At 43.4% G+C, this 9787-nt stretch overlaps 1 pseudogene; it reads right to left on the reverse strand.

The window, feature by feature from the left end:
* Window positions 1-6176: 6176 nt before the first annotated feature.
* On the reverse strand, window positions 6177-6762 carry LOC129649926 (interferon omega-1-like; annotated as a pseudogene).
* Window positions 6763-9787: the final 3025 nt, after the last annotated feature.

The raw sequence follows: 9787 nt of genomic DNA on the forward strand, positions 1-9787 counted from the left end.
ATTACCCAGGACCTACCAGGGTCCCTGGTGGCTCAGATGGTAAAGAATCCACCTGCAATGCAGGAGACAAAGGTTCAATCCCTGGGTTGAGAAGATCCCCTGGAGAAGGAAATGGTAACCTACTCCAGTATTCTTGCTTGGAGAATTCCATGGGCAGAGGAGCCTGACAGGCTACAGTTATGGGGTCACAAAGAGTCGGACTCGACTGAGCGACTAACACTTTCACCAGACAAATTCCACAGACTATCAGTGTTCATCAAATGACAGTGACAACAGCGACAAATTCCTTAGCCTCTGAAGGGACTCACGTAATCCTTCCAACATAGTGAAACTGAGTTAATGTTCTCCTTTCCAAGAGCCCCCTGCTAAGACTTCATTTGAATGAAATAATCTAATAATGAAATTGCAAATCCAGATTTCAAAACCTAATATGTCAGATTCCAAAGTCCCTATCCACAGCATAAACACCTGAGCACACTGCATGTACTGAACTCTCACTTATTTCCCTCTTTTACTTCTAACACAAGATGTCCCTTTGTTGTTTCATACCTCAATGTTACAAATCTCTTATTTCCATTAACTTCTCCCTCCAAATTCTCGATAAGCTGAGCAATTTACAAAGTATCCTGATTATTTTGTATAAGAAGCAAAATGAAATTATCAAGTGGTAGTTATTAGTGAGAATCTTAACTGTGCTTGACAAAATTAATAATTCTAATAATTATAAAATAATTGTATTTAACTGTCCAAGATGACTCATAGATTATTAACTGATGAACACCATAAAATTGAGATACATGATGGACAAGATCCTTGAGAGTTATGACCCCTGCTCAGATTGGTTTAGAAACATTTCAGTGAATCCTCTGTAGAAAACGCCAAGTTGATGGTACTTGTGGATATAGGTAAAGCATACTTAATGCTACCAAATTACACGAATATGGGAAATGACTGGAAGAATAGAAGATGACGTATGCTAACGGGTGAATTCTGAAGGATGGAACAGAACATCCCCATGGCCATCAGCAGTGAAACAGGAGTCCTGAAACTCAGAACTTCCCCTGGGCCTTAGTGAAACAGCTCAGGTCCTGCATGCACTAAGCTAAGCAGCCCTCCAAGCTCCTTTTGCTGCGCCCCAACATCTATTTCTGCTTTATTGACTATGCCAAAGCCTTTGACTGTGTGGATCACAATAAACTGTGGAAAATTCTGAAAGAGATGGGAATACCAGACCACCTGACCTGCCTCTTGAGAAACCTATATGAAGGTCAGGAAGCAACAGTTAGAACTGGACATGGAACAACACACTGGTGCAAATAAGAAAAAGTACGTCAAGGTTGTATATTGTCACCCTGCTTATTTAACTTCTATGCAGAGTACATCATGAGAAACACTGGGCTGGAAGAAGCACAAGATTGCTTGGAGAAATATCAATAACCTCAGATATGCAGATGACACCACCCTTATGGCAGAAAGTGAAGAGGAACTAAAAAGCCTCTTGATGAAAGTGAAAGAGGAGAGTGAAAAAGTTGGCTTAAAGCTCAACATTCAGAAAATGAAGATCATGGCATCTGGCCCCATCACTTCATGGGAAATAGATGGGGAAACAGTGGAAACAGTGTCAGATTTTTTGGGGGGCTCCAAAATCACTGCAGATGGTGACTGCAGCCATGAAATTAAAAGACGCTTACTCCTTGGAAGGAAATTTATGACCAACCTAGATAGCATATTGAAAAGCAGAGACATTACTTTGCCAACAAAGTCCATCTAGTCAAGACTGTGGTTTTTCCAGTGTTCATGTATGGATGTGAGAGTTGGACTCTGAAGAAAGCTGAGCGCCAAAGAATTGATGCTTTTGAACTGTGGTATTGGAGAAGACTCTTGAGAGTCCCTTGGACTGCAAGGAGATCCAACCAGTCCATTCTAAAGGATATCAGCCCTGGGTGTTCTTTGGAAGGAATGATGCTAAAGCTGAAACTCCAGTACTTTGGCCACCTCATGCAAAGAGTTGACTCATTGGAAAAGATTCTGATGCTGGGAGGGATTGGGGGCAGGAGGAGAAGGGGATGACAGAGGATGAGATGGCTGGATGGCATCACTGACTCGATGGACGTGAGTCTGAGTGAACTCCAGGAGTTGGTGATGGACAGGGAGGCCTGGCATGCTGCGATTCATGGGGTCTCAAAGAGTTGGACACGACTGAGCCACTGAACTGAACTGAACTGAACTGAACGCCGGGAGGGGGCGCCCGATCTCTCAGTAACTGACAAACCGGCGCCGCAAACCCAGCTAGACCCGCCTCCAGGTACAGAGCGGCCAACAGGGGCGGCGGATCCACGGGGAGAACTCGGGGGTCGCCCTCGGCAGGAGCCCCAACCCGGACAAGGCGCCGCCGGGGCCCAGGGAGCGCGTGGGGCCGCGCGAGCAGAAAGGAAACTTCTTTTTCGGACCCGACTGCCCAGAGAGCTTTGCCGCCGCTTCTCTCAGAGCCTTTGGTTTCTGCAGAGCCCTTGTATCCACCCTCCCCTTCCTGGGAGGAGATTTTACCCAGAGCGATTTACACTGGTGCCCGTTTATGCTGCGATTGATGGCTGGAAATCAAATGAAACCCATTTCAGTACTCTTGCCTGGAAAATCCCATGGACGGAGGAGCCTGGTAGGCTGCAGTCCATGGGGTCCCGAAGAGTCGGACACGGCTGAAGCGACTTAGCAGCAGCAGCAGATGGCTGAAAATCAGAGCATGTTGTGGTATGTTTTCAGATTCAGGACTGTTTCTGGGGAAAGGGCTAATTCAGGGACAACGGGAAAGGCGTCTACAATCCGGACAGAAATACGCGATATTGCGACCCTCCATTGGGAAGGAAGACTTGGGTACAAGACTGAGACTTAGGGACAAGAAGGAGCCCCAAGGGAGAGAGAAAGTTATTTCATTCAATATTAATATAAAAGGTAAATTTCTCCTGTAATGTTAATTGTCTGAAAACTCTTTTAAAATATATACGTCTTAAACTCACATCAAGCTGAAATATTTTCCTTATGCCACAACAGTACTTTTAAGTTCCTGGCTTTAATGGAAGCAAAATCATCTGTAATGTTTTCAAAATTGCTACTTTGTATATATCTCTCTTCACGGAGGGAATGCCATATTTGACAAATTATGACCCAATAAGTACCTTAAATAACCAATCTCAACTTACAAATTCCTTTTTCCTCTTTTAACCAAGGATTATCTATTAAACATTCATTTTTTATGTAGTCAGTTTTTCATTGTAGAGTTTCATTAACTTTTTCAAAATGTCAAATCATATGGATAAGTTGCTGAAAAACCTGCAGTCAAAATGCTTTTGATTTCAGCATACTGTGTGCTCAGTAGGTACCAACTGTGAAATAGGCAGTTGGGTATATGATTCCAGCGTGCATCTTCGGAAGGCATCACCACCAAGACAGATTTTTAAAGGCCTGAAAACTAGAGCAGGTCATGACCTAGTTCATGAGTTTGAACGGAAGACAGTTCTGGGCCCTGAACACAGGAAGCCACAAGTGTCTTTGTCACACATGAGACTCAGCCTGGATCCAGCCGGATGGCAGGAGTGCAGCGGGAGTGTGGGGCCTGGGATCTGGTTGAGGGCCTTGCAATCTGTGTGTCTTCTAGCTGGAGATCACGGAGTTTGAACAAAAATGAATCATGAACTCCTTTACATGGGTAAAGTGACAATGCAAGAGCAGTGGGTGCATTGTGCATGGATCAGAAATTCACAGAAGAAACCTGCATTTCCAGTGGATGTGATGGGAAAGGCTGTCACCTGCTCTAGTGCACTGGTCTAAAAACTGAAGTCTCAACTCCACAGCTCTTCTCAGCTCTACACTGTGATGCTGGGGCTCCAGTTGTTTTCAGTACATTTCTCCTTTGCCTGCAGATTGTTTTTCTTTCAGAGTTCTCCCGAACCAATTCCAAGAGGTGGACTAGAAGGCTGGAGTATGACTGATGACAACCGCCATCAATTAGGAAACGGAAAACTAATGGTTGCTGCTAGATGCTAAGTGTCACCAGTCAAATTGGCAAAATTGAAAAGGATGATAAGATCCTGTTTTGGTTAATGTGTGAGAACATGTAAGAACTTATATGGTCTTGAATGTGGATTAATGTAGCCACTGTTATCATGGACAGTTGGCAGTATGCATGCACAAGATTTATGTATTTTGACCAATAATATTGACTTCATGGCCCCTTGTTCAGAGAAAGACTCTCGCTTGTGTTATAAGACACCTGCATGCATTGTAGCAGTCTCTCCTCTAAAGGCACTGATTTCTGAGAAGGACCGGCTCTAGGAGGTGACACTGCCGGCACTTAGGGACTGAAGTCTCCACGGAAAACAACTGGGAGCAAACCCAGGACGGCCCAGGGCTGGAGAGCAGAGCCTCACCCTGCATGGCCCTTGCTCTTTTCTTCCTGCCTCTGCTTTGCTGCTGAAAGACTGAACCCAACAGCGAGTTGAGAAGGTAAGTTTAGAAATGTCTTCTATAAGTAGTAGACTTGTATTCAGACTAAGGAAGCAAGAAACATTATTAATGAGTCATGTGTGTGATTTTCTGCATTCATATGAGATCTCTGTGATTTCCCTATTATTCATTTTTATGGAAGATCAAAGCATTTTCTACTAATCCTTCTTTCTCAAAGAATTTCTGTGACTTCCTAAGAATACTTCTAGAAGTCTGAAACACAGAAATTGGAATTGTCTTCAGCCTTGAGCACAGGAGAGTTCACACACTGAATATACTGTGAAACTAGCACCCAAGTTAAATATTTTTACCAAAGACCTAGCATCTTTCCAGTGCTGCCTTTCAGTCACTGCCTCAGGCCAGCTGTCCTGCCTGCTCCCTGTGGGCAGCTACTCTGGGACTCTCACTGTCCTGATTATTTGACCAAGCACACTTTTATGCTTCTTGTAATATGGACTTATTGATCCAAACAGTAGTCCCATGAAAAACTACTGTTATTTTCCTGATATTTGAGAAGAAGATCAAGATAGAATGCATGCCTGCATGCATGCTAAGTTGGTTCAGTCATGTCCAACTCCTGTGACCCATGGACTGTAGCCCACCAGGCTCCTCTGTCCATGGGACTTTCAAGAAAGAATACTGGAGTGGGTTGCCATATCCATCTCCTTAGTGTTTGTGATATTTTTCAGGGTCATACTGCTGTTAAATAGCAGAGCAGCAATTCAAAGGTTTTGAAACTTCTAGAATTCTCCTTTCACTTGTGCTGTTTTCCAGTGATTTCCACTCAGAGAAACTTTGAAGCTAGAAACCATCACAGAACAGAGCTCCTGTGTTGGAGGCAGTGAAGATACAGTGTAAGGGAGTGGATTGTTCAGTAAATCAGGACTGAGGAGAAGGTGGGAGGAAGAGTAAAGTCAGGATCAGCCACTCAGCACCACATGTTCGCAGCTTCCCTGGAGGAGGGGAGTCCTCCCCCCACATACTGACACCAACCATTCTCTGTTAAATGGGTATAAACTAGTTATACTTGTGACTTCAGGACTAATCATTTACCACCATTTCAGAGACTCCTTTCTACCTGTGTTTTTTGGGTGGAGGGGGCTGCACTCCACAGCTTGCAGGATCTTAGTTCCCTGACCGGGTATCCATGGCACCTGAGCTTCTCACACTGGAAGCATGGAGTCCTATCCACTGGACTGCCAGGAATTCTACCTTTTGACAATCACTTCCTGAAAAGTGATACGACTTCTATAGTATAAATGGACAAATGCTATTCCATAATAGTTTTATGTAGACAAAATAAGTATTTAGTTCTTCATAATGAAAAAACAAAGTTACTTTCATAAAAATTTAATAAATAAAACAAATTAGAAGATTAAGGAAATGAACATATTTTCTAAATTTTATTACAATGCAGACAAACATTTTTACATGAAAATATAAATATGATGAGATAAAAGAAAATGAATACATAAATAATATCAGGGCAGTCATCCCTTGTGGACTGATCCCTGTGCAATTGAATACTTTTTATATCTACTTGCTTATTGCTACTGAGAAAGTACTATTGATTGAATTCAGGAAACACTGTGGCTAAAGCAGAAATCAGAGTCTTCTGAAATGACCTCAGGGGAGTGTGCAAGGGTGATGTGGCGTCTTAGTCAGTGAGAGTCATGTCAAGGTGAGTTCAGGTCTCCATCCATCATTCTTAACCTTTCTTGAAAGCTGGTTGATGAAGACAAGGATCTCATGATTTCCACTCTGATGATTTCCCAGGCCCAGTCGCTGTATTCCTTCTCTTGCAGGTAGACATGGATTCCGTGGAAGTACCTCTTCACGGCCAGTGTGGGGCCCATCCTTCCCAGGGAAGAATCTTCCTCTCCCGTCACCTGCCCCAGGCAGACGTCCAGGTCGTCCAGCTGCTGATGGAGTCCAGTGCGGAGCTGCTCCAAAAGGGTGGTGTCCCAGGCAACAGAGGAGCGCTCTATGTGGAAGAGGTTAAAGCTCTGCTGGAGCATCTCGTGGAGCACAGAGATGGCCTGGGCCTCCTGGAGCTGGCCGCCCTCCACCATCTCCTGGGGGAAAGCGAAGTGTTTTCTAACCTGCAGACAGAAGCGAGGGGAGAGTCTCCTCATTTGGCCCAGGAGCCTGAGGTTCTGCCTGCCAACCAGCACGTGGTTCTGAGACAGGTCACAGCCCAGGGATCCTCCCGGGCCATAGCTGACCAGCACCAGGGCCATCAATAGAGAGCACGAAGGCCATGGGGAAGATGCAGCTGCTGCTGGGGTTGCTGAGACGGGGTCTGATGGAACCTTGAGGTAGGTTCTCTGATGTCATGCTTTCTAAGAGAGACCATTAAATAGGGAACATGGTAATTTTCATTTTCTAATTGTTTTAATACACTTTTACTTCCTTTTTTGATTTTCGCTTATGTATTCACAATATGATCAAAGAAAATGTCATCAGTTTAAATTACTAATTTTACCTGTTTCCCAATAACTTCAAATGTACCCATCCAATGGGATATGTGTCAAGAACGTTTTTATTATTCAACACTTTTACTTAAACTGTTCAACACTTTTCTGCTCAGAGTTTCTGAGCTGGAGGAAGGAGATTCAGTGATGGTGTCTCTCACTGGAAGCTTATGTCACAGAATCTAGTGAGTTTCAGTCATTCATTCAGGCCGTTGATTACACTGGGTATGTCTGTTCCTCTGTCTCTTTCTCCCTCTGAAAACGAAGGATGGTGAGATCCAGGCTACTTGTTCAGGGAGAAATAGCCTTCTTTCCTTTACTTGAGTATAATTTTTTACTTAGTTTCTGCATTCTTTTAGTGACTTGTTGACCCGGATTGGTCTTGCTGCTCCTGCTCTAGTTCTAATTCACGTTGAGGTAAGAAAAATAAAGTGAAGTAAAAAAAGGCAGAGGGGATGTAAGCTCTATCATATTTAAGACTTCAGTTTTTTTTGTTTTTGTTTCCCTTTGCCACTTTCCTAGAAAGTAAAACTCCACGGTTGTTTTGTGGGCAAAAAGAAAACTAATCTAAGTCTGAATGTCTGAATATGAAAGAAGGGAAGTGGTTTTCCATCACACAATGATGTCTTCTGAGTTAGCAAACTTCAGTGCAGCACAGCTGGGGATGAGGCTGTGGCAGAGGGGAAGCATGAGGCCAGTATGAACAACAGAAAGGCTGGGACGTGGCTGCTTCTGACAGAAGCTCACGAAGGTCAAGTCCAGGGTCAAGTGACTGTCCTTTGCTTTGCAAGATCAGCTACCTCATTTTTCTTTCGATTAATGCACGTAGGATTAGTTTCAGGAGAGAAGGAAGAAGTCAAACACATCACCTAACAAGAGATGGACAACTAGAATGCCAATTGCTGGAATACTAACCCTCTCTGGCAGTGTCTTGGAGAGCAGCCTTGCTGAGCATCTGTCTACGTAATAAATCCACTCAGGCAATGAGAAGATGCTTTGAAAAAAACTAGAATGAAATAGAATTAAATGATTCTAAAACATCCTGAACTTAATCTGGATAATAGTAATTATGATATTAAAAATAATAGCTGAATTTTATTGCCTTCTACTAATGGACTAGTCACTTTTCAAGTTCTTTAGAATTTTAACTGAATCCTCTCATTAACTCTTAGGGTCACACTTACTTATATTCCTGGAGAAAAATATAAATCTAGAGAAATGAACTATTCCAATCATAGCAAAGATTCAAGAGCAAACCTTGGGGGCTTTGATTTGTCTGAACAATCCAATTTAAAAAAAAAAAAAAGGAAGGCTGCAAATGAACATGACATTAAAGAACCAATGAAATAAGTGATAGGAGGAGAATGAGTTGACAAAGACCCCTTCATCCATTTCAGATGCCAAAGGGTCACGACCTATTGTTTTGTTGGGCCACAGTGTGTAGTCTGAAGTCCGCAAAATTACGATCTAATCATAAATAGTCAAAATCACTATTAAGTAGTTGGAAGGGAGTAGATTGTTCTGCCAGCTAAAAGAAAAGCAGGAGTTTGCTCATTGTCTAGTGGTTAGGATCTAGCACTTTCACTGCTGTGACCTGATTTCAATCCCTGGTTGGGGAAGTCCAATCACACAAGCCTCCCGGAAGTCTAAGCTTTTATGAGTGGTTTCTTCAGTGAAATATAGTAAAATAATTTTATTAACCCTATGAGAGGTAAGCCCTACTTTCTATGTATTTAAACCTCTTGATCTTTCTTGTGAGCTTGTTGCTGCTGCTGCTAAGTCGCTTCAGTCGTGTCTGACCCTGTGCGACCCCATAGATGGCAGCTCACCAGGCTCCCCTGACCCTGGGAGTCTCCAGGCAAGAACACTGGAATGGGTTGCCATTTCCTTCTCCAATGCGAGCAAAGAAAAAACAGGTAACAGTTTCTCGCCACATGAGTTCTGATGTTTCTCCTTCGGATGACAATGAAAACATCTTTCAGCATCAGGTTCTGCAGAATGAAGTCTCTACCCACTGCAGTCCCTGAACTTCAACATGCCCTGACAGGAGTTCAGGGTTGAGATCAGGAACGAGGCACTCTGTGCTCTGGGAAAACTGACACAACAGGCCTTCTGATAGTTAAATAATTTCCAGAGAAAATTAATGAATCCAATTTTTACAACTTCTCATGGGTAGAAAAGCCCTAAAATCTTTCAGTGAACCATCTGTTTCTCATTCTTAGCCACTTTCTCCCACGATGTGAGCTTATCTGCACGTCACCCCTTCACCACAGTCGCATGCATTCTGACCTCCTCTCCGTCCGTGGGGCAGTTCCTCAGAGCTGAGGGGAGGCTGTCCTCTGGCCTGTAGTCCTCAGCAAGTCCTCCCAATAAAATGAACTCTCGGGAGTCATGTTTTGGGGTTTTATTTTTTTTTGGTTGACAAGGACCCCTTCCAGGAGACCTCCTCAGGTAACCTGCTGTTCTCATTCTCAAGGAAGACACCTGCGTTTCTCACCTCCAGTCCAGCCGGGTCATCCTGGTGTCTACTGATGGAGTCCAGTGAAGAACCGCTACTCTATTTCCCAACTTCAGGTCAAGATGTGGGTGTTGAGGAGGCCTGTGTGTGACCAAGATGGAAGCTCATGTGTGCTTCCTAGACAGAAGCAGTGAACATTTTCCTCCTTAGCAGGGAGAAACTGGCTTGAATTGTGAAGTAAGCCTCAAGGCCTTGTATAGTTATCTTTTTAAATAATTTCTAGCTCAACCTATTAAACATCATTAAGTAATACTATAGAACTGACATGAAAAGGTTATTTAGAAAATAATTTGTT

This window comes from Bubalus kerabau, chromosome 4 (assembly GCF_029407905.1).
Source record: "Bubalus kerabau isolate K-KA32 ecotype Philippines breed swamp buffalo chromosome 4, PCC_UOA_SB_1v2, whole genome shotgun sequence".
Lineage (NCBI taxonomy): Eukaryota > Metazoa > Chordata > Mammalia > Artiodactyla > Bovidae > Bubalus > Bubalus kerabau.